This window comes from Xenopus laevis, chromosome 7L (assembly GCF_017654675.1).
Source record: "Xenopus laevis strain J_2021 chromosome 7L, Xenopus_laevis_v10.1, whole genome shotgun sequence".
NCBI classification, from domain to species: Eukaryota; Metazoa; Chordata; class Amphibia; order Anura; family Pipidae; genus Xenopus; species Xenopus laevis.
Window position 1 is genome coordinate 53,817,882 of NC_054383.1, and position 26,942 is coordinate 53,844,823.

The 26,942-nt window shown below is 40.8% G+C and overlaps 1 protein-coding gene across 1 annotated transcript in view; it reads left to right on the plus strand.

Moving 5' to 3' along the window:
• The window catches only part of LOC108703996 (zinc finger CCHC domain-containing protein 24), an 80,993-nt gene that overhangs the window by 42,623 nt on the left and 11,428 nt on the right, over positions 1-26,942 (plus strand). The window lies entirely within an intron of this gene.

Below are 26,942 nucleotides of genomic sequence, written 5' to 3' on the forward strand. Positions count from 1 at the left end.
TGTTTACCTTATTTATTAGAATATAAGTCAAGGAAAAAATGTCATGATTTTTGGTATGTTCATAAATGTTTGGTGAGAAACAGAAGATGTTTATTGGTAAGTAATATAAACATAAAACAGAAACTATCATAGAAGAATTCTATTTGCAATTATGTTGGGAGCCTAAGTGGGCCTGCCTAAATATAAGGTAGCAGAGGAGTGGGCTTGAACTAAAAAGATCTATAAACTTCTGCTCTCAGTGAAAATGAAATGTATATTGGTAGACATGCATGATACTACAACATTAATACAGTTTCATATGAAGTTCTGTGTGCCAAAGGTACAGTAATCCTTGATTAAAGAGTGGCACTGGTGTTTCACATACAGATGATGTTTCCTCCCATATTCCAGAAATATACCGAATCGTTAAATGGTTTCTAATTAAATTGATCCTAGTGCGTTGTACAATGTATAAATATAGGCTTAAAAAAATATTTGAAGTCAATCATGTAATACAGCACTATTCCTCGTTTTGTCTCATCATTATGCCAGTGAGAGAGTTCCTATTTGTAGATAAAACACACATGGTGGGCTTTAGTGCTCTACATGTCTGAATAAATCATTGTATTTCTGTTAGTGTCAATCTTTACTGTATTCACATGTTTATATGTGGTGCGCATAGTGCCTACTTAAAAAAATATTGTCTTGCCTGACATCATGACATCAGGGGTGGGAGTATGGGGACACTCAAAACAACATAGAATGTCACAGAGTATATTTCTATGCTACTCTGATTTATTGTAAGCTTGTTATTGACTTTTGGTAAAGTATACACATGTATATATTAATGTGAGTCTGTGCTTAAATTGTGTTTTCATCATTGTCTTTTTATTGCCATTTTATATGCCTGGGGTTGAGAACTGTATTACAGTTTGTTTTCTAACAACACGTGTAAAAGTCAATATGTGGTAAGACACATAACAAATTTGCCTGTTATACTACAAAAGTAGAGTAAAGATAAACATATGCATGGTTTTTTAGAGGCAAAAATATACATACATAAGTCTACCAGACCTCTAAATGCCATTATTTGCAATTCAGGAGATTACAGATTCAATCAGTTTATTGTCACTGAGTTTTTTTTTTTTTACAAATCTAAATCTCATCTTTCTTCTATGTGTCTGAGGTTTTATATTGAAATTTAAATAAAAATATGCTAAATAATCTTGATATTTCATCCAATGGGGTTGAATGATCGGACAAAACCAGGACATGGTGGGGGATGATTGCTGCATTCCCTACTGCATGAGAGGTTATGCTCACATTTTTATTGCATAAAAGTACATTGCATGCAGAAAATACAAAAGTTTATTTGATATAGCAGAACCCCAATAAGTTCATAAATTTATCTGGTTTTATAGTGTGGCCAGTTAAAAGGGTAAGAATACACAGACAGTTGTATGAAGATAAGAAACAGGCAACGCACTCCAGGTAAAACACAGGACTTAGGTTATCATAAATAGAAAATTGCCATTTTAAAAAATAAGGGCCAGCCCCTGGGATCGCACGATTCACTGTGCACACAAACAAATAAAATAAACTATACTTCTTAGGTCACATGAGCCAATTAACAGACAGAGTTGTGTATTTTGCTTCAACACTTCTTCCTGTTACAGTTCAGTTGTAGTATTTCTGGTCAGGTGATAGACCATCACAAAATGGGGGTTCAATGCAAGAAATGTAAAAGGGCAACATTTACTTAAATATATATTCCAGTTTGGTTAGATTCTTTAATATGCCATTTAACATGATATACTTGCTTAAGTATTTATTTTGGGGGTGAAGTTTTCCTTTAAGAAGACTCCCTTGTTATACTATATGATTTATCTAATTATCCATCAAAATATAAGATAAAATGTTATTACAATGAAAATTGCAGCTAAAGCTTTATGTGCTTGTCCATAACGATGCTGTATGCTATGTCCATTTACAAAAAAAATACTGGCACTCCATCTTAAAACCATCCCTCCTTTGGTGATACTCATTAATAGATTGGCATATGTGTCTGTACACTGGTGGTCTTTACTGCTGGGTGCCCCATGTGCACTTGCTTTCAACTAACTTTTAGGTTGGATGTCTTTCTTGGTAACTGTAATGGCTATGGCACGGACAGGCAATTTGACAGCAACTGCCATGCCACAGAAACCAGCAGTGGACAAAACACCTCATCTGTCTGCCACCAATCCTACTAGAGATTATTAGGGATGTCGCGGACTGTTCGCCCGCGAACTAATTCGCGCGAACATCGACCGTTCGCGTCCGCCGAATGTTCGCGAACGTCGCGCGACGTTCGCCAATTTGGGTTCGCCTTAGCTGGCGCTTATTTTTGCCCTCTCACCCCAGAGCAGCAGATACATGGCAGCCAATCAGAAAGCTCTCCCTCCTGGACCACCCCCACACCCCCTGGACCACTCCCCTTCCATATATAAACTGAAGCCCTGCAGCGTTTTTTCATTCTGCCTGTGTGTGCTTGGAAGAGCTAGTGTAGGGAGAGAGCTGTTTAGTGATTTGAGGGACAGTTGATAGTAACTTTGCTGGCTAGTAATCTACTTGATACTGCTCTGTATTGTAGGGACAGAACTCTGCAGGGATTTGAGGGACAGTGAGTTTAGGTTAGTTAGCTTTGCTGACTAGTAATCTACCTTCTACTGCAGTGCTCTGTATGTAGCTGCTGTGGGCACTGCTTCTGATCTCATCTGCTGACTGTTGTAATAACCCAATAGTCCTTGTAAGGACTGCTTTTATTTTCTTTTTTGTTTTTTTACTTTGCTACTATAAGAGCCCAGTGCTATAGTCTAGCTGTGTTGGGGAGTGGGACTGGTGTGCTGCTCCTCCTAGTAGTTCACCACTACCAGCACCAACCAGAGTCAAAATTGTTACAAAGTATCTTATTTGCACCTGTTAGCTGTTCTGAGCTCTCTGCCAAAAGCTAATTAAGTTAGAAACTGTTTTTTTTCTGGCTGTTCAGTTCAGAGAAAAGAGGGACTTTCCAGTACAAAAGAGGGACAGGGGGTTGAGTGGTCAAAAGAGGGACAGTTGGGAGGTATGCAAGTGCCACCTAGCTGTGTGAGCTTTTTCACATTCTGTCTAAATAACAATAATAATTCCGTGTCCGTAAACATCACCTGAGTGATGTTTTTACAGCAGCAATAATATATTCCGTACCCACTACTGTATACGTTGCCCTTGCAGGCATTGTTTGCCCAGTCTTTAACCAAGTGCCACCTAGCTGTGTGAGCTTTTTCACATTCCGTGTCCAGAAACATCACCTGAGTGATGTAGTGTGATTTCTGCCCTTTACAGCACAAAACGCAGCGCTGTGTCAACAATGTATTTTTCAGATACATTTTTGCCCTTGATCCCCCTCTGGCATGCCACTGTCCAGGTCGTTGCACCCTTTAAACAACTTTAAAATCATTTTTCTGGCCAGAAATGTCTTTTCTAGCTTTTAAAATTCGCCTTCCCATTGAAGTCTATGGGGTTCGCGACGTTCGCGAACCGTTCGCATTTTTGACGCAAGTTCGCGAATATGTTCGCGAACATTTTTTCCGCCGTTCGCTACATCCCTAGAGATTATTGAAAGTGTTGGGTGTACTCAGAGCAGTGACAGAGTTCAGAGTGAAAAACACATTCTTTGAACATGAACGTTTTGACATTTAGGCCTGCCAGGACATGAAAGTAGGGTTCAGAGGTAATATTTCTCATTTATTATTTAAATCACAATGCATTTGTTACCCTTTAAATGTAACACTTTTAGATTACTTTTCTCCTGTTTTATCAGGTCTTTCACTCTCATTTTCATAATGTCTGAGTATATTGCTAACATGGTACTTTTTTATTTGGTTGAAATTAAAGACAAATATGTTGAACTAACGTTATTACTTTTAATTCTTTTTTAAAAATGTAAGGTCTAGCAGTGGGTTGTTCTGGCAGAAATGCATTAAAGTTAATGAAAAAGACAATGGCTTACAGCCAGGAAAGAAAGATTGCGGTCTGAATATATGTTGTGTCAGTTTTATCTCAGACCAACACAGAAAAAAAAAAAATACATGAGAAACTTTCTGCAACTTTCTATCTTTTCTTTTCTTGGCAACACTTAGAAACTTTCTCATGGGTCAGTGGACAGCAGAACATTTCCTGAACAGGATTTATATCTACTTCGAGTCACACCAAGAAGAAAAGCATAGGAGGCGTGCATTAACTGTCCTTTTCTTAGAATATGCAGTGTAAAAATTATACATACATCTGGCTACAGCATGTCTTGTTCTCTAGAGCCAATGTCCTATAACCTTGGCTATTGGTTGATGAAGAGGTCTGGTCTGGTCTCTTTGTAGGAAACTGCCTTAAAGGTTCCTGCATATTACAGAATTTGTTTTTGGCTTTAAACAGGAAAGAGTACTGTTCTTTGTATTCATATCAGTTATTGAGAGACTACCAACAGTTGCCAAAGGTCTTAAAGGAATAGTTCAGTGTGAAAATAAAATCTGTGTAAATAGATAGGCTGTGCAAAATAAAAAATGTTTCTAATATAGTTAGTTAGCCAAAAATGTAATGTATAAAGGCTGGAGTGAGCAGATGTCTAATAAAACAGACAGAATCCAACTTCCTGCTTTTCAGCTCTATAACTCTGAGTTAAGCTGGCCATAGATGTTGAGATTTTTAAAAGATCAGATCCTGATCGTGAGACCATGATCTTCTCAGAACGATCGTACGATCGTACGAATCTACCATCAACTAAAAAGACCAATTTACCAGGAAAACAAAGGGGAGCTGCCTGCTTGGCCCTGCAAACATAGAGAGATTGCACTGGGACCGACAAAGATTTTTTGACCTGGCCGATCAATTTCCCGACAGATGTTGGGCGAAAAATCGTAAGATGTACGATCGTTCGAATACCACTAACCGCACGATAATTTCGAAGGATTGGTCGGGCTTCCCTAAAATCGGTCGTTCGGCAAGAAGAATCGTCGCGTCTATGGGGACCTTTAGTCAGCGACTTGAAGGGGGGCCACATGGTACATTTCTGTTCAGTGAGTTTGTAATTGATCCTCAGCATTCAGCTCAGATTCAAAAGCAACAGATATGACCCATGTGGCCTCCCCTCAAGTCTCTGATTGGTTACTGCCTGGTAACCAGGGTAACCAGTCAATGTAAACCAAGAGAGCTGAAAAGTCAGAAGTAGTGCTCTGACTGACATGTTATACATCAAATCACTCCAGCCTTTATACATTACATATTTGGCTAACTAACTATATTAGAAACATTTTTTATTTTGCTATCTATTTACCCAGTTTTTATTTTTACACTGAACAATTCCTTTAAGCTTACAATAACCTGCACTTGGAGCAATGTTTTAGCAAGTGACTAAGGTAAAACTATGTATATGTACCAAAATTGGGACTTAACCTCCAGTCTTGGGTCCATGGATAATATAATGTTATAATTATATCAAGCCAAGTGATAAGATAAAAAGCAATGTTTATTAACTACCATGCCATGTGGAAAAGTTAAAATGACATACAATTAAAATTAAAAGCAGTGCTGCATGTAAGAGAAGGGATCCCTTCTATTGGAGCTTTAGGCCCTACCATATAGTTGGTAACACCTTATGTATAAAACAATTGCATAGATATCAAAGTGCACCAATTACTATTCTATGTCAAGAGGTATACAATGTGCATGGGCGGATTTTAATGAAGGCTTGGGGAGGCTAAGCCTCCCCAAACCAGCAGGGTAAATTTCCTTAAAACTTGGGGATTTGAAAGACTGATTCACACACAGCCATACCGTACAAAAAAAAAAGGAGAGAGTCAGTTTCATTTGCATTAGCTTACCGTAGTCTCACACAGGCTGAGAGATCAGCTGACTGAGGGAGGGGGCGGGACCTGCAGAGCTCAGAGCTGATCTTCTGGAAGCAGCAGTGTATGCTAAATGAAACTTCAGCTATAGCCAACTTGTGCAACATCTACAGGACTGCAGTGAGTGTAAGAGATCCCAAGTAGTTATATTTATTTATTCCACAAACCAGGCTGCTTCATTGTCATTTAGTCACCCTCTGCCTATGACAATGTGCCTATGAGAAAAAAATCAAAACTGCCCACGCACACCCAGGCCCTCTCGAGAATACACTGACCCTGGTGCTCAGTAAAAAGGGCTTCGGTAACCCCACAACTGTACGAAGAAAAGATTCACTGGCACACAGGTACTGCTGGCAGGATGAAAAACCCTTGCTTTAAATTTATTAATGTGGCATGCAACATTTCGGGGACAACCCCTTTATCAAGCTTGATAAAGGGGTTGTCCCCGAAATGTTGCATGCCGCATTAATAAATTTAAAGCAAGGGTTTTTCACCCTGCCAGCAGTACCTGTGTGCCAATGTGCCTATGAGCCCATATGATATGCGTTATAACCTCCTAGGTAATACACGGTGGAAGACCTGCAGTTTTGCGAAAAAATAGGCAGGAGCCTGATATGACACACAGGACGTGGCGATAACGTACGCTGGGAAACAGTCTGTATAAACTTGTGAATTTTCGATCCGAGTAAGATTTCACTCGTGACGCTGTATCTACACTTTGACTTATTAGCGCTGAACTGTTGTTGATAACGCTACGATTGTTGAATTGCTAATTTGGTCGATGGACTGACCACGCCACACATGGATATACAATACGTCTAAACTAAGCGCTATTCTTCATAGACCTTAATAACAGAGTACGTACCTGTCCATTATTCTGCACTTTTGGCCACAACATTGTTGGGACAATTGAAACTGCACAGAGGTCCATTGAGATCAATAGCCCAGTTTATCCTACATTCCAGTGCATACTAATACCGGGTCAACAGCTATACTGCCTATTTTTTAAACTTTTTCGCAAAACTGCAGGACTTCCACCGTGTATTACCTAGGAGGTTGTAATGCATATCATATGGGCTCATAGCCGCATTGTATACCTCTTGACATAGAATAGTAATTGGTGCACTTTGATATATATGCAATTGTTTTTTACATAAGGTGTTACCAACTATATGGTGGGGCCTAAAACTCCAATAGAAGGGATCCCTTCAGTTACATGCAGCGCTGCTTTTAATTTTAATTGTATGTCATTTTAACTTTTCCTCATGGCATGGTAGTGAATAAATATTGCTTTTTATCTTATCACTTGGCTTGATATAATTATAACATTATATTATCCATGGACCCAAAACTGGAGGTTACGTCCCAATTTTGGTATATATACATTTAAACTATATTGTTTGTGGACACTTCCATTATTGTGGCCCTGGTTATAACAACAATTATCATTGATATATTTTGCTATTTTAAATTTTGGGGCATTTTCTAAGGTAAAACTATATCTATAACAAAATATTTATACTGTTGGATATAAGACCTTGATTAAGCATAAAGCTGGCCATAGATATGCAGATTATATACTTATGTCTGACAAATGATCGTTTGTTGCATTCTCCTGACATACAACTAACCATTCTTCTTTAAATAAAGAAGTAAAAAGAACAAATCAGATGATGTTCTGGCCATTAATTGACAGACAGCAATCATAGGAAAGTTATATCCTCATGCCTCCCAACATTTGAAAGATAGAGTGATAAATTCTGGGGCATGTAGCGCGGCAGATTTTTTTTACTAAGCCCATTTTGTGACCACACCACCTAAATACCATGTCCATTTTACAAAATTTAGAAGGTTTTTAACACATTTCTGGGGGTTTTAGAGTAATTTTATGTGTCATGTGTTATTACAGTTTTGCTAATAAAGATGAATTGCCCTTTAAGTTGTAAGTCTCAGTTCTCCCAAGAGACCTGCTTATCCTAAATAGTTACAATTGTATCTTAGCTTATCTTAAATTGTTACAAATTTATCTAAGTGCAGGCACAAGTATTCTGGGCTCTCTGCCAAAAAGCCTCTTGTTTAATCAAGTTTTAGAAGCTGCAGTTTCTTAAGTTGGGAGGTATGTATCCAACAAATAGTAGTCACCCACTGATATTGTCAGATAGGTAAAACATGCAGAGATATTATCGTTAACGACCAATTGCCATGTTACAAAAAATGTCGGGACAATCAACACACAGGCCAAAATTCGTACAATTCTTTGTTTTGTACTACTTCATCTTTGCGTCATATATTGCACCAGATATAATAATAGTGCTTCCTGCCTTTGGCTAAATACTCCAAATAACAATTCCCACAGTCTAACATATATATAATCTTTAGTTACAAAGTAGCATTCCATATAGTAAAAGGTTGTATTTTTTCAACCTAAACAATAAGCCGAATGCAAATACTGTATGTCACAGGGCAATGTACAGTTGTTGCTCTGGCTATAAGAAGGGGACCATCTTCTACTGTCTTGAGGAAACTTGATGTTTAAACTATAATTGTAATTGTATTTGTCTCATAAGTGAAATATGCATGACTTTAATGGCCAGTGTAGTGGGGTGGAAAAGGGGCAGTGGAGACCAAGGGAGGCAGGTGTGTTGCAGTTACGAGGGGAAGTAGAGGACAGAAGGGTAGGGGGGCTGGACCACAGCTTGTCCAAAACAACAGATTTACAATTTTGGCTGAAGATGCTGGGGAGGAAAGCTGTGAACCTGCGTGTATGGAGCAGACTGACTCTCGGAGCACCCTGGGAGGCAGTGGCTCTAATACAGGAGGTGGGGGGAGTGCAAGGAAGGAAAGGCCGGTTTTACGGGATTCCATTATTAGAAAGGTGGATAGTGTAATCTGCTGCAAGGACCCTTCATGCCGAATTTCATCGGCATGCTTGTCTGGTGCTAGGGTACAGCATTTGGTGGAATGAGTGGACAGATTATTGGGAGGGGCTGAGGAAGACCCAGTGGTCTTGGTACACATAGGTACCAATGACAAAGTTAGAGGAGGTGGTGAAGCCATTAAGAATGATTTTTAAAAACGAGGTGGAAAGTTGAGGGAGAGGACTTCCAAGGTAATTTTCTCAGAGATATTACCTGTGCCACGAGCAACGCTAAGAAGACAGTGGGAGCTTGAGTAGATTAATGTGTGTCTGAGAGATTGGTGTAGGGAGGAGGGTTTTGGGTCTTTAGAGAACTGGGCTGATTTCTCAGTCAGCTACAGGCTCTTTGCTAGGATGGGCTGCACCTCAATGATGATGGTGCAGCTGTTTTGGGAGAGAAGATGGCTAGGGGGTTGGAGGAGATTTTAAACTAGGTGTGGGGGGAGGGTTCAGTAAAGTATTCAGTGGAAGACAGATTAGATGAGATAGTGGGCAAAGGAAGGGAAATGGGGGAGGAGATTTGGTTGGGGGTACTGTTAAGGATAGGGAGGACCACATGTCATTTGTTCAATATGGTACCAGTATTAAATGTATGTTTGCAAATGCAAGTAAAATGCACTGGTAAAATGGAAGAGCTGGGGGTGCTGTTGCTGGATGGAAAATATGACTTGGCAGTTAATATCAGAGGCTACAGTGTCGGACTGGCCCGGCGGGATACCGGGAAAATACCCGGTGGGCCCCGACCCTAGTGGGCCCCGCCGGGCCAGTCCCCCTCTCCCAAACTGTTTTTTAAAAATAATAAAAAAAAATTCGGCGCATAGTAGCGCCGTTTGCGCATGCGCGCCGAGCGCCGTTTCCGTTTGCGCATGCGCGCCGTTTGCGCATGCGCGATGCGCCGAGCAGGGATTCGCCGAACAAGTAGGTAGCGGGGCCAGAGGGGGGCCCTGGACACCAGTCCCGGTGGGCCCCGGACCCCCCAGTCCGACCCTGAGAGGCTATACTTTGTTTCGGAGGGACAGAGGCAATAGAAAAGTAGAAGGGGTATGTCTGTTTGTTAGGCAGGATTTGAAAGTTTTATAAAGGAGGAGGTGATGTTAGAAAATGAAGGGGCAGAAGTTTTATGGGTGGAGTTCTTCACCAATTATAAAGTATAAATAAAGTCAATAACGTCTTGTTTTACTGCTGGTAGCAAACAGATTTTTTTGTCTTTTCCCTCTGCCTGCTAATTAAGGGGGAGGAGTTAATCATTATGCTATAGACCCTCTAATGTAAGTGAGGAGGAGGAGGAGGAGGAGGTTAAGCTCCTGATGCAAATAGAAAAGGCTCCTAGTTTGGGGAAAGTAATGATAATGGGGGATTTTAATTACCCATATATACTGGAGCAACAGTACTGCCAGATCAGTTAATGGGAACAAGTTTATAAACTTGCTGCATGACAATTTTATAGCACAGGTTGTTTTGAGGAGCCAACCAGAAACAAATGCTATTGTGGATCTTTTTAATGACCCAGAACTTATAGTAAATGTGCAAGTTATTGAAACCCTGGGTAATAGTGACCATAATGTTATATCATTTAATGTCTGGTTCAAAAAAAAACAAAACAAAAACCACGAATTTCAGTAAAGCTAATTGTATTGCCTTGAGGGCTGCTATTCAGAGAATTGATTGGGGCATTATGTTTTCAGCTAAAAACACAGAACAGAAATGGTTGGTATTTAAAAGGATATTAAATAAGGAATGCACCGATTCCAGGATTCGGTTCGGGATTCGGCCAGGATTCGGGTTTTTTCAGCAGGATTTGGCCAAATCCTTCTTCCTGGCCGAACCAAATCCTAATTTGCATATGCAAATTAGGGACAGAGAGGGAAATCACGTGACTTTTTGTCACAAAACAAGGAAGTAAAAAATGTTTTTCCCTTCCCACCCCTAATTTGCATATACAAATTAGGATTCAGTTCGGTATTCGGCCAAATCTTTTGTTAAGGATTTGGGGGTTTGGCCGAATCCAAAATAGTGGATTTGTGCATCCCTATATTAAATCATTACTGTTCTCAATTTATTCCCTTAAAGTGGACCTGTCACCCAGACATTAAAAGCTGTAAAATAAAAGTCCTTTTCAAATTAAACATGAAATTCAAATTCTTTTTTTTTTCTTTCTTTTTTAATGAAAACGTTCATTAATGTAAACTCATTTAAAAATCTCAGTTGTCAATCAGATATTGCCTGCCCCTCCTCTATGCCTTAGGCATAAATGCAGGGCAAGCAATAACTTTCACTTTCCATTCAGCACTTACTAGATGTCACTGCTCTCCCTACATTCCCCCAGTTCTCCTAACCATTTAATTGTTTAGCTAGTGCATGGGGATGGACATCCTGGTCCTGGTCCTCAAAATGGCTCCTGCCTGCCTGCTTGCTATAATCATGAGTTCCCAGACTGATGGAAACAAGATTCAAATAATGTATGCAGTGTAATTAAAGTTCATTTTGCTTGACTAACATGATAAAATAGGATTTTGAATAATTTTTTTTGGGTGACTGGTCCCCTTTAAGGAGTAAATGTAGAAGCACTAAGAATCACCCTATGTGGCTTAATATAGAAGTAAAGAAGTTAATATGAAAGAAGGGAAAGACATTTAAAAACTACAAGTCTGTTGGGACAGAAGCTGCATTTAATGAATATAAACACTATAATAAATGTTGTTATACAGCAATCCTGAAAGCAAAGAAAGGAAATGAAGAGTGTATTGTGGCTGAGGCTAAGACTAACCCCAAAAAGTTCAAGTATATAAATAGTAAAAAGATGCGGGTTGGGAGTGTTGCTCTTTTAACTAATGGTACCAGTATGTTTGTAAAAAATACAGAAAAGGCAAATGTGCTAAATCAATTATTTTCTTCAGTGTATACAATAGAGGAGTCTGAGTTCCCAAGCTCACTTCATAGCTGCACTGATGGCTTAGCTCAATCTAGTCAGTGGCTGACTCAGGATATGATTCATAAAGCTTTAATAAAAATTAATGTGAACAAGGCGCCAGGGCCAGATGGCATACACCTATAAGAGAGGTTAGTTCAGTTTTAGACTGGCCCCTATTTCTGATTTGCTTTCATCTGGTATGGTACCTATGGATTGGAGAAAAGCTGATGTCATTCCAATATTTAAAAAGGGATTACGATCTCAGCCTGGCAATTATATGCCTGTAAATGTGGTAGGCACATTATTTGAAGGCTTGTTAAGGGATCACATTCAAAATTTTGTCCTAGTGAATACCATTATTAGCAGCAATCAGCATGGCTTTATGAAGGATAGGTCATGTCAGACAAATTTTTGTTGATGAGGTGAGTAAGATGCTGGACAGGGGGGGGGGGCAGTAGATCTATTTGGATTTTGCCAAAGCGTTTGATAACGTGACCCACAAATAACTGCTTTCTAAACTAAGGTATGTTGCGCTTAATAAAGTAGTTTGCATATACAACAGGATCGGGTACAGAGGGTGGTTGTTAATGGTACATTATCTACTTGGAGAAAGGTTCTTAGTTGGGTCCCTCAGGGCTTGGTATTGGGTCCACTTTTATTTAATTTTTTTATTAATGACTTAGGGGAGGGTATTGTAAGTAATGTATCAGTGTTTGCAGATGACACAAAACTATCCAGTCCAATTAATTCCATCCAGGATGTGGCATCCTTGCAACAGGATCTTGCCAAACTGGCAATCTGCGCAGTTTAGTAGCAAATGAGATTCCATGTTGATAAATGTAAAGTCATGCACCTGGGATGTAAAACTATACAAGCCACTTATACCCTTAATGGGATTACAATAGGCAAATCCATTATGGAAAAGGACATTGGCATCCTTGTAGATGATAAACTTGGCTGTAGCAAGCAATGCCAGTCAGCAGCATCAAGGGCAAATAAGGTCTTGAGCTACAGCTCAAGCTTAAAAGGGGCATTGATTTACGGCAGGAAGGGGTCAGTCTTCCACTGTATAGAGCACTGCTAAGGCCCCATCTAGAATATGCCATACAGTTTTGATCTCCAGTGCTCAAACAGGACATTATTGTATTAGAGAGGATACAGAGAAAGGCAACTAAACTGGTAAAAGGTAGGGAAAAATCTTAGCTATGAGAAAAGACTGGCCAAGTTGGGGTTGTTTACACTGGAGAAGAGGCGCTTAAAGGAAAAGTCAAGCCGCTTTTTTATTTTAGTATCCCTGTGTAGCCTACCTTAGCCCCATGTGAACCGCATTAGTTGCGCTTTGAAAAGCGCTCCAGTTTCCCTGCACCGTCGCATTCTTTGAACCATTGCGCACTGACTAACCCGGCGGCCATTTTTTCCTGTATGCGCTCTTCCTGATATCAATGCGCATGTGCCAATAGCCCCATCCTCCTGACCTTTTTTAAAAATAGCTTAGATTTGGGCAGTGCAATAGTTAATCTCTCTGCTCCCTTGCTCTCCTCACTGCAGTCAGATGAAATATGGGCTAGCAGCAGCGGAGCAGAGAGTTAAAACGGCACAATACAGCGCCCATAGCAACAACAAAAGACTATTTTATCTATTGGCTGAACGAAGACACAGGCGTGTCTTCAGAGGTCACTCTTAATGCAGCTTGATTATTTTGCCGACGCTAAACACAGTCATCTGCGCATGTGCTAGATTTTTTTTGTGAACTGCGCATGTTCGTATCGCCAAATTACAGCGCACATTCCTAAGGGAGGGGGGAGAGAGGCTGACAGTGCTGGAAACCAGCCGGAAGAGAAAAACAACAGTGCTTCATAACGGATTACTTGTCAAGGACTGCAGTGGTCGGTATGTAAATCATGCTAAAAGGCTTTTCTCAGATAAAATTTGTGTTAGGGGAGTTGACATGTCCTTTAAGGGGTGATATGATAATGATGTATAAATATATAAGGGGATCATATAATAATCTCTCTAATGCTTTATTTACCAGTAGGTTTTTCCAGCAAACACAAGGACACCCATTCTGATTAGAAGAGGTTCCACCTAAATATTCAGAAATGGGTTTTTTTTACAGTGAGAGCTTTGAAGATGTGGAATTCTCTCCCTGAATCAGTTGTACAGGCTGATATATTAGATAGCTTTAAAAAGGGATGGGATGGCTTTTTAGCGAGTGAATACAGGGTTATGGAAGATATCTCATAGTACAAGGTGATCCAGAGACTAGTCATAAAAACACATAACTTTAATACAGATGACACTTTCATCCTAAAAAAAGTTTTCATATGGTTTAATATAACAAATACATTGATATATACAATAATAATAATATAATATCACAAAAACATATGTTTTTGCTTTGGGAGTCCTATAATTCTATAATTCTATGATATAGATTGTATGGGGGAAATGTAGTAAAAGTCGTAAACAAAACAAAATTACACAAATAAGAATAAAAAATTTGCATTTCCAGGTGAAATATTCTTCATTAGACTGTTACTGCATTGCATTGCCAATTTTAATTATGCATAGCACACTTATAAGGGATGCTTGAAGGTGGCATAAATATTTGGAGCATAAACAACTTTTTTAGAAGAAGTTTTATTACATACACTGTGCAGGGGTGCAAACTATAAAATTCACCACGGAAGTGGTCATTATACAGATTCCACATTTGCAAAAAGTATATTGAATTTGTTCATGGAGAGGCATACATTTTCACATTGTGAATATTAATGACTTTTTTTATTGTGTTGGTATGTTTGTGGCAACTGTGGTGGTGTCACAATGTAGTAGTAGTAGTGGGAGTCAAATGTACAAGACATTGTACTCAGGCATTAAAAGACTTTTAGGCTAATGGCAGATGGATAGTTTTCTCTGCTGACACATAGCAAGCATATATAGCCAACCAATCCACTTTTTTGGCAAATTTTAACTGGGTAATCCATGTGCTGGCAGGCTGCTCTAGTACCTGTCAGCACACATGCATTCGGAAAGCGGAATGAATCACTGTTTCCCTTTGGCCATTGATCCCCAACCAGTGGCTCATGCTCACCACCCCCTTGTGATGTTGCTACCAATTGCCACAAAGCAGGTGATCGTTATGAAGGCCTGGCATTGAGGCACCTTTTGGAGACACAAAGATTCAAGTTTACAACAAACACAGCCTCCAAAATAGATGGTTCTCCTTTATGATGCCATCAAACAGTGTTACTGAGATAGCGGGTACAGTGCATTTAATCCTGAATATGTGGTTGGATGTTAATTGACTAGCTTTTTATATCAGCACATTTGATGTGGGAGTTTTTGCTACAAAATGTAGATTTTAGAATTTAAAAAAGTGGTTCACTGCTATCTTAAGTCACTGGCAAAGCCCCAGGAGGCTGGCTCTTTCAGTCTGCAGCATCTGGAACCAATCAGTATAAACAATGGAGCCCCCTGCCTTAATTCCACTGAGACAGCACAGGCAGAACTTGAGAACCCATAGCCTCCCGTGGACACCATGTGCTCTATTATTTCAAACTAACAAACCTGTGAGCCTTTCTCTTTTGCTGTTTTACTTGGCAGCAAGTTACCCTTTCCTCAACAGAATCCAGATGTCATTACTTTTTGCATTCAAAGCGCTGGCTACACAGGTACAGATATAAAATGCCAAACTTTTCCTCTGAAGCTACCACAGTTCCATATGAATCGTAATCCACCAACCCCTTTGTAAAACATAAGCCTATTGGAGACACAGACATATTTACTAATGGGCAAAAAGTTTGGTGTATTTTTTACAAATGAAAATTCACCACATCTGCAGTTTACTAAAATGTGAGTACAAGTTTTGGGCCATATTGGAGTCTTTTTTTAGGTGAAGTTACACGAATGCAAATTTTGCCAATCAAAATCCCTGATATATATTTTTATCAAGAGTAATTGGCTGCCCCCCCTCCCTCCTCCCCCCTGGCCTACCTGTCCCCTGGGCAAATGCCCCTAACTTTTTACTCACCCCTCTGCGCAGGTCCTGTCCACGGAGTACGCAGTCGCCATCTTCTCCCACGCGCGTCTTCTTCCTGCTCTGATCGGCGTTTTCTGGCGCATGCGCAGTAGGAACAGGTACCGGTACGGCTCTACTGCACATGCGCCGAATGTCACGAAGTGAAATCGGAAAACTTCGTGACATTCGGCGCATGCGCAGTAGAGCCGTACCGGTACCTGTTCCTACTGCGCATGCGCCAGAAAACGCCGATCAGAGCAGGAAGAAGACGCGCGTGGGAGAAGATGGCGACTGCGTACTCCGTGGACAGGACCTGTGCAGAGGGGTGAGTAAAAAGTTAGGGGCATTTGCCCAGGGGGACAGGTAGGCCAGGGGGGAGGAGGGAGGGGGGGCAGCACAGGGGAGGGGGGAGGGGTTTAGCGCCCTGGGGGTTTCCTTCTCCTTTAATTATCTGCTGATTCACTGCACATGCTCCATGGTGCTGTCAGTTATTGAGCTTAGGGACTGACTCACAATATACAGTACACATAAAATATAAATGTCACAGTATAGGGCTGATTAGTAATTAATATGCATAATTACTACATGGCAGCACAGAAACCAGTGCAATTAGCATCAGAATTTAAAAATCAGCCCTGCATCTTATATTACAGGCCAACCTCATTTTCTGCTTGATAATTTGCGACAACCTCTAAGCTTAGCTTCTCAACAGCTGCTCAGAGCCCACTGAGAATGTGAGTATCGCAGAGACTTTCCAAGATGACGACCCCCTGTGACAAGTTTGACGTCCTGGATCATTGCTGCTACTGAGATGCTGAAACTTTTAGGCTGGTGCAATAAGTGCAGTATATAAAACATGGTATTTTTAGCACTATTCATTTTTAGGGTTTAGTTCTCCTTTAAGTAAATACAATCACCCGAGGGTGCCTAACCTTTAGCACCTCACCTTTCATTCCCCCTTAAGCAAATATTGCATATGTGCATATGGGTGCACCATTTATAAAAATGTGTATGCCACAGTTAAGTTGTGCCATCATTTTAGCCACATTTCACACATTAGTGGACATGAGCCCATATAAGGCTATGGTAAGAAAGGCATGAATGTAAGTAAAACTGCATACATTTTGCATACCTCCAAACATTCTGGAAATAAAAAAAGGGACAAAAAAAATTGCCTCGCATATTGTTGTGGAAATTTCTGACTATGCCTATTTTGTGGCCACACCCCCTAATTACCATGTTCGTTTTACAAAATTTGGCATGTTATGAAAGTTTGAACATATTTCTGTGTTATTTTTCAGTTATTACAGTTTTGCTAATGAAGGTGGATTGCCCTTTAAGCTGTGAGTCTAACTTCTCCCAAGGGGCCTGTTATCTTATATTGTTACAAATACTTATTTGCTTATCTCAAAATTGTTACAAAAGTATCTTATATGCAGCTGTGGCTGTTCTGGGCTCTCTGCCAAAAGCCAATTAAGTTAGAAAGTTTGTTTCTTTTTCTGGCTGTTCAGTGCAGAGAAAAACAGGACTTTCCAGTACAAACAAGCGACTGCGGATTGAGCTGTCAAAAGAGGGACTGTCCCTATAAAAACGGGACAGTTGGGAGGTATTTGCATTGCTTACATTTAATATGCACCTTTACTCCTTCTGGTTTCTATGGAAGCTTACTTAAGTTGCATACCCTTTTACACAACTTTATACATACTGATTCACAGAAAGTATTTTGTAAACTGAATAGTCTGTGTTTTGCAGAGCACACACGAAGCACTGGACCTGATTCCCACCCCAATTTTTGGCCATGCACTTTCTACATGTTCCTTGTAGTTACTGTTAGTGGCTTCTAGGCAATAAAACCTTAGTTCAGGGCTTCTACTGGAAGGAGTTGATCCCATGGGAGATCATATTTGTATAGCCATATTACTGTACATTTTGATTTAATTAAATCTAGTGGCAAAAGTGTTTAAAAATGATCAGGCTTCGTTGTGAAAGATTTATAAGTAGTCATGGCAGCCTGCCTTTTTGTAACGTAAATTTATACAGAGATTTATATACATATATAGAGGTTTTAGGCAGTGATTAGAAACTGTGATTACATTAAAAATGACATGTTAATTCAGTGTCCTCCTTTTATCTTTGGGATGTAACCCTCTAAAATCAGATACAGACCAGAATTAGCTGCCAAAGTATGAGAACTGGGAATCTCTCATCAGCCCACACTTGTGCCTATCAATCTGCAAATACTTCCGCCCCAGCCCTGGTCATTCCTGTTGCTGAATGGTACAAAGGAGACAGCTGCATTTCAGGTCCTGCTGTCCTGGGGGAGGGTGAATTTGTGTGTTTTGTGCTTATTTCACTGCCCAGAGTTAACAGCTTAATGTGACTACATTTTCCAACTCCCTAACAGTTTTTATATTATTTTCTCCACTGAGAAAAAAAAATATTTCTAAGTTCACTTGCATATATCCCATAGACATGATCTGTGCTTTTTGAGTATGAGAGTTTTTATAATTGAATAGACTTGTAATATTGACTTCAGACCACTGTAGAATTCTTAAGATATGAAATATAAGTGGAACTGTAATGCTTCTTAGGGCAATGGCACACAAGAAATCTTGTTACCTGCAATAAATCTTGGCTACTGTGGGCTGCTTTGGAAAGTAGCTGCAACACGCATATATCTCCATTTCAGCTATCTGTTGTTCAATTCCCACTATCCGCTGGAACACAAACTGGGTCTCATTAGAACTCTGCGCCACAGGGCGGAATGTGTGGCAAATCATACAGAGTCCACGAACAAGGAGCATAAACATCTCAGAGGAGCTTTGAAAGTGTGTGGCTACCCAGACTGGGCCTTTTTCAAAACAGCAGCAACCAAGCACAACAGGGACACCAATAGAAATAACCTCCCGGAGACACATAGTAGGTGAAACATAGTCATCCCATATGTATATCTAGTATAGGTAAATCTAAACACAACTGGACTTGCTGAGTAATCAATGAAGACGTTTCACTACTCATCCGAGCAGCTTCTTCTCTTCAAAGAGGTGACATCTGAAATTCACAGAGGTGTTGATTCTGTGTAGTTATTGTGATAGGATTATCCAATGTGTCATGCAACTCCTAGAAACAGGAGTTACTTGTGATAGTTGCATGAATGGATGTGTGAAGTGTTCTGAAACCGCCTGGGTACAGATGTGACCTCTCTGAAGAGTAAAGGTGGCCATACACTGAGAGATCCGCTCGTTTGTCGCCAAACGAGCGGATCTCTCCCTGATATGCCCACCTTGAGGTGGGCAATATCGGGCTGATCCAATCGTGAGCCCTAGGGCCCAACGATCGGATCCTAACGAATAGTAATGGGCGGTCGGATCGCGGGACCACATCAACGAACAGATGTGGCCGCGATCCAACGGGATTCTTCATCCCATCCAATCGAGATCTGGCCGACTTTCGGCCAGATCTCGATCAGTGAAGCCCGTCAGGGGCCCCATACACGGGCCAATAAGCTGCCGGCAGCTTTTATCCGCCCGTGTATGGCCACCTTTACAATGTGCCATTGTGATTGGATTAGTGGAAAAATCTATATGCCGAGAGAACTTCCCACACCAGTCAGTTGAACTGAAAAGCTACTCGGATGAGTAGTGAAACGTCTTCAAAATTACTCAGCAAGTTCAGTTGTTTCTTGAGTTACTTATATGAGATATACCATGAGCTGGATGCATGAAAATCTTCATAGTCATGTATTTCAGATTATTTAAATAAACAAGGGCTTGTCTGCTTGTTAAAGGGGACCTGTCACCCAGACATAAAACGCTGTATAATAAATGTCCTTTTCAAATTAAACATGAAACTTTTTTTTATTTAAGCATTCCTAGCCTTAGGCATAGAGGCAGGGCAGGCAATTACTTTCACTTTCCATTCAGCACTTCCTAGATGTCACTGCTCTCCCCACATTCCCCCTGTTCTCTTCACCATTTAATTGTGTAGCCAGGACATGGGGATGGACATCAGGTCCCCAGTTCTGGTGCACAAACAAGATTCTGAGATGTGTCCAAAAATATTTTTTGGGGTGACCTTTAACTAACTGCTGCTGTAATGTTAAAAGGTATAACAAACCAGGCTGGTCAGTCTGTTACCCACTGTGCTCAAGCACCGAACAAGACTGCGCACCTGCACAGTGACAAAGCGGTGGTGGGGAGGGAAAGGGGAAGGAGGAGGGAGGGAATAGGGATGGAGGATGGAAGAGGGAAGGGAAAGGGTGAACATGGACTAGGAGTAGGCAGAAGACACTTAATAGGTACCTGCCAAGCACTCCCTTATGGTTGCACCCTAGGCAGGTGTCTCTTTTGCCTACCCCTAGTTCACAGATACACAATTGTAAATTACATTTACAAATACATTTAAATCCATTGTAAATTGTAAGTAATAAAGGAAAAGAAAAGGTAAAATTACTGGGGGGGCAGTGGCGTAACTAATATAGCCCAAACATGGGGTGCACCTGGGCCAACCGCCAACCCCTTCCCCCCCAAACCGCCGACCCCTTCCCCAACTGCATGCACTGCATGTGCTTGTGTGAAGAATCCCCAGCCCTCTTGTCAGCAATTTACCAGCGGGCCTCAATGGGGTGCAGGGCCTGGTACCATTTTATTATCACAGAGCTTTCTGCATTACAGCTTCTATTTTTCAAAAGTATAAGGGGGTAAATTTACTAAAGGGTGAAGTGACTAACACTGGCAGCGATTAGCAAGCGGTTTTAGGCATTTTGCCAGTTTACTAACGAGCGCAGACGTAATAGACATATGCTAGCGCTCATTCACACTCTATCGCCTGTCGAATGGACGTTACTCTGCAAATTCACTAAGAAGCGGATTTTCGCCAGCTCAGACCAGGCAAAGTGCAATGAGTACATATATTTTCCTCATTCTTCTGTTACTTACATCATATTTTTTAGTGGAAAAAGTTTCTAAAAATGCTGGCGTCTTTTCCTTTTTTGAGAGTGATAGCCTGCAAAAGTCCTTAATTTTTTTGGGGGGTAACCAGGTTCCCCCATACTATACAGTGGGCTCATGTGTAGGGCATTAAAACAACTCTATTGTCTTTATTAAGGTTCCCTGAACTTGTGTAATGTAGTGTATTTGCTGCAACATATACGTCCATTCAACCATTTCCCACCGAATGCAAATTAGCCTGAGCAAAGACCTCTAACGAAGTTGCGCTAGGCAGAATTGAACGCTAGAACATCTTAGCTTTGATTGCCAAAGTAACGCTAGCGAAAATTCACTAGCGTTTGGCGCCTTGGACACAACTTTGCATTTTAGTAAATTAGCGTTGTCCTAGCGAATTTATTCCTAGCGAAGTGTTGAAATGGCTGCGAAGCCGTCACTGGCAAATTTTCGCCTTTTGGTAAATTTACCCATAGGTGTCAGTGTATTGATATGTAACCCTATGTTGGTACACTTACTTTGGCGCAGTTGCTATGGCGACCAGGGTTCCTGGGCCTCTCTGCATGAAAGATACTGGGAACTGGTATTTATAGCGCAGTGCCTCCACCTAGTGGAAACTTAAGAATTATACCTATGGGGAATTCCACCGAGAACACACAGTTTGCAGTAAAACAAATATAAACTTTATATAAACCTCAAGAAAGATCTAATACACAGTGCACTCCTGCACTGGGGAAACTTTGGGACCTACCTAACTCACTATTAGGTATCACACTGACTGTCTCTCTAACACAGTCCTTTCATTGTCATAGTCCAAATCACACAGGAAGGGGTTATTGACCACACAGTTCAGTTCAAATGCAATGTCCCTTCCCAAGAGCTCTTATACTCCAGGTAGCACTACCTTTTACCAAAGTACCTCTCAGGGGAATTCCACCAAGAACACACAGTTTGCAGTAAAACAAATATAAACTTTATATAAACCTCAAGAAAGATCTAATACACAATGCACTCCTGCACTGGGGAAACTTTGGGACCTACCTAACTCACTATTAGGTATCACACTGACTGTCTCTCTAACACAGTCCTTTCATTGTCATAGTCCAAATCACACAGGAAGGGGTTATTGACCACACAGTACAGTTCAAATGCAAGGTCCCTTCCCAAGAGCTCTTATACCCCAGGTAGCACTACCTTTTACCAAAGTACCTCTCCTTTTGGACTTTGTGGCCACTCCCATGTAGCAGGTGCACAAACAAGACCTGTTCTCACACAGGGGCCCCACACTTGTAGCCTTGCCTTGGGTAGCTCACTCACCGGGGTGGTCTCAGAGGCACACACTCGAGATTATAAGCAATTATGCAGCAGGGTCAATCTCAACAGTGAGAACTTTTACCTGAGTCTCTAGCAACCTGGCAGGGAACAGAATGGGCTCTCTCTGTACTTCTAAGGCTGCATACTTCTCAGACATCCTGTGGGGCTTTTAACCAGTCGGTCATTTCCCTGCATGTAACTGGGCTTGGTGATGTCACAGGCACAACAGAGGGAAGGTTTGTCTGATCTCCTACAAATAGGTATGTGGATATGTATGCATTGGAGACATGGTCAGACTCGGCCACCAGGGCACTGGGCGTGATGGACCCTACCACACCTAGTCCACTTCCTGCTCAGGACCAGCAGGTCGGGGGGGGGTAACAGTTTGTCTGTGGGTGGATATCAGCACCACGGGGGTTGATCACAATGGGTGAGGTCTCCAGTAGGGCCAGAAACCCCTGCTTGGCACTGTTTGAAAGGGTTGAACTTGATGGACTTATATCATTGTTTGTTCAACCCAAATTAACCATATGATTGTAACTATGTAACTTGATTAAGGCTCATGTGACAGGCATCACTTTCAACTCGCTAAAAAGGTGCAGTTCTGCTCCCTAGCCACTCTAACCGACTTGAATAAGAGTGTCTGCTAGCATCAAGACGTGCTTTTTAGCCTGAAATTGCTTACTAGATTCATACCTTCCAACTGTCCTGCTTTTCATGCATATTGCCTATGATTTTTTATTGCCTATGATTTTGAGAGCACATGCTCATATTGTAAATCAGTACTTCCAAGCCAGCTCTCTGCTTATCTTCTTGATCTTATTGGCATGTCTAGAATGGAGTGCTCATTGGCAGTTTTTGCATTGATTTTACTGGCTGGTCTGGAGTTAATGGAGTTCTTATTGGCCATTTTTACAGTGATCTTTTTGGCATGTCTGTATACCTCCCAACATTCAAAAAATGGAAAGAGAGACAAAAAGTTGTGAAAATGTTTTGACCATGCCTGTTTTATGGCCGAACCCCCTAATTACCATGTCAGTTTGAACACATTTCTGGGAGTTTTAGTGCTATGTTTTATGTGTTTTAACAGTTTTGCTAATGAAAATGAATTGCCCTTTAAGCTTTGTACCTTTGCTTATCTTAAATTGTTACAAAAGTATCCAAGTGCAGCTGCTGCTGAGTGTTCTGGGCACTCTGCCAAAAGCTTATTTTAATTAAGTTTCAGAAACTTTGTATCTTTTTCTGTAAGTAAGTTCTGTAAAAAGTAAGTTGGCCAGGACTGAGGGCTGAGCTTTCAAAAAAGGACAGTTGGGAGGTATGAGAGAGACATGTTGTTTGAGTAGAATTAAGAAGTGACGGTAAATAAGAGGCTAATACACCATGGGGTGTAATCTGTATGTCATTACAGAGCCTGCATGGGTGGAAATGCAATTAGAAGCCCTGTACTTAATGGCGGCCTTGAATAAGCACTAGTCTCCTGAACACTACACCCTCTTCCTTGTGCAAATATGGGTTACTAATCTCCTGCACTCTCCAGTAAAAAGCTTTCCCAAAGGCAATAATGTGAATCGCTGGTGGTAAAACACGTGTCGCTCCAGTCTCCAAAAATCGCTTGAAGTTTCCTCTTGTGGCGATTTTGGGAGACTGGAGCAACACGTGTTTTACCACCAGCGATTCACATTATTGCCTATGGCAGGGCTGTCCAACTGGCGGCCCGCCCTTATGTGGCCCTCCACATCAAAGTCTGCCTGCTGTGTCTGCTTACCATTTGTAAAATTTAAAAGGTATCACTACAGAGATTAACTGGCCCCTGCATAGTTTAAACCTCAAATTCACACTGTAAAAAGTTCACACATGTGTTCCCCCTGCATTGTTCACACTTGTGACACCTCTATTGTTCACATCCTAAAGACCTGTACTGTTCACACTTGAGACCCAGACTGACACTGCCCACAGTACTCACCTGTTCACAATTTATACAAAATGCTAATGGTGCACCAGCACCGTGTCACTGTATGTAGTGAAAATGTACAACACTTTTTCATTTATATTACTGCACCCTGTACCTGTACCAGCAAGCCCAGCAGCCATCTATCATACTGCCCCTCCGTACCTGTGCCAGCAAGCCCAGCAGTTATCCATTATACTGCCCCCCATACCTGTACCAGCAAACTCAGCAGCCATCCATCATACAGCCCTCCAGCAGCCATCATATTGCCCCCGATCTTTTCCTGTGCCAGCAGCAGCCAAAAATAGATCTGATCACATCATATTGCCTCCAAGTATTTATGTACCTGTGCCAGAGCCCAGCAGCAACAGCAAACATATGGCCCCGGCCCAAATCTGTACCTGGCTGTGCCAGCAGGAAGCTTCACACTTTCACAGTAATAGAAAGAAAGTCTTCAGTTCAGTGCAACTGTGCAAGGCTAAGAGCAGCAAGAGCGAGCCACACCAAGCAGGCTGCCAGCTCTCTGCCTCTCTCTGCCACCCAACCGCATCAGTGACGTCATTGACGTCACGCTGCACTGCCACACCGCACAAAAGGAGCTATTACTTGCTGGCAAGAGGGAGAAGGTGAAGGAGGGGGATTCCACCCGACTGAGTGACCATGATTACTGAAACAAATTATTAAATAAATGCTTGAAAAAATTAAAACCCCATTTAAAGTGCGCCCCTCAATGATGGCGTCCTACATAGCCACCTACTCTGCCTACCCCTAGTTCCGGCCCTGATCTCTGCAGTGAGCACCAACCATCGTTTTTTTTGGTGTGCTATTAATGTGGACATGGTCTTGCGGTAACATGGGTGTGGTTTAAAGTGGGTGTGGTCTAAAAACAGGGAGTGGCTAACACTGGCTTCCATTATCGGCCCTCCACCATGTAGATTAGAAAAATTCCGGCCATCTGTACCATATAAATTGGACAGCACTGGCCGATGGGAAAGCTTTTTACTGGAGAGTGCAGATTAGTTGCCCAGAGAAGCAGCGATTTATCGCTAGCGATTAATCTCCTGGTGTGTCACTGCCCTTAGGGTGCAAATTTGTGTGCCTTCTTACTACATTAATGCAGATGTGACAGATTCAAGGGCAAAATTTAAGTTTCAAAGGAAAGAATATCATGGTTAAAAGGCCAGTAAAACCATCGATTTGAAAATATTCTACATTTAAAGATGATAACTGTTTGCCCGGCACCAGTCAACAAAACATATCTTGGCAGCAGTAGTCCTATTTTATGACATTTTCCTCATATTGGTGTCTAAATAGACATGGCCACTGTATGCCAAGTACTGGAACATACATACTGTAAATACATAATGAGCTACATAATACTTTATTGAGTAAAACCTCTGAAGCAAACACACCACACACATTAAAAGGTGACTTCAAGGTCAATCAGAGTGGCTTTAAGAAAACATAAATATATGCACTTCTAAATGTTTATATAGTGAATTGTAAAGCTGACCACCCCACAGGCCTGCAGTTTAAACAATTTTGTAATTTGTGTGTGGACTCTGACAGTGAGCAATTTGCCCAGTTCATTTCTAGTGTGATTGAACCAGTGTTGCCCAGCAAAACAAAAAACTAGGTTAGCTCATGAACATCATCAGAACATGTGTACAGGGTTATCAGTCATTCAATAGCTGCATGGACTTCATTACCCGCATCAATTCAGCTGACTGACCTGCAGGCCAATAATTTGGTTGACTGCAAATTGATTATCCAAATTTGCAACCAATTCTACTATAATCTACTGAGGGCCAACAGTTCTATTTGTGCATCCAGCTTTATTATCATCCTGTGTAATTAATCTGTAGTTAAAGGAAAACTATACCCCCAAAATGAATACTTAAGCAACAGATAGTTTATATCAAATTGAATGACATATTAAAGAATCTTACCAAACTGGAATATATATTTACATAAATATTGCCCTTTTACATCTCTTGCCTTGAACCACCATTTTGTGACTCTATCTGTGCTGCCTCAGAGATCACCTGACCAGAAATACTACAACACTAACTGTAACAGGAAGAAGTGAGGAAGCAAAAGGCAGAACTCTATCTGTTAAATGGCTCATGTGACCTTACATGTGGTTTGTTTGTGTGCACAGTGAATCTTACGATCTCAGGGGACGGCCCTTATTTTTTAAAATGGCAATTTTCTATTTATGATTACCCAATGGCACATACTACTAAAAAAGTATATTATTATGATAATGGTTCATTTACATGAAGCAGGGTTTTACACTTGAGCTGTTTTACTCAGTATCTTTTAATAGAGACCTACATTGTTTGGGGGGTATAGTTTTCCTTTAACTATAAACAAGATCAGTGACTTTTTGGGATGGTGCTTTAAATAAGCTGTGTTCCCCACAGTATTTCATTTATATACTGACAACATGACATGGTCATCCAAAAAGGCAATGCCATAAATCTGCTTAACCATACACTGTAATACCTATACCCATCTGGAGTTAAATTAAAGTAGAATAATTGTTTATACCAGACAATTATTACATATCAAATTCACAATTGTTCAGAAAGTAGAGGTAAAGCAATGTTGCCAGTTAAACTCTATTTGAGGCTGGCATTATTAACTATAGCAAAATGGATTAATAACTCAAAAAATCTTAGACTTTCAATTTCAAAATTGGTATAAGTTGTACAGGGCAAACTTTGTAAGTTCCCTAAAGTGATGTTCTGTAACAATAATTTAACTCCAAAGAGTCTCCAAAGAATCTTCCTTTCCTGATTTCTATGGATACACTTGTACTCCAAATTTACTAAACTGAAGTTCTGGAAAAACAATGTAACTTATAGTATATTTATAATTTGCAATTGGTTTTCATTTTATATAAGTTGTTGTTTTTATGTTATTTAGCTTTTTATTCAGCAGTTCTCCAGATTTCAATCAGCAATCTGGTAGCTAGTGTCCAAATTA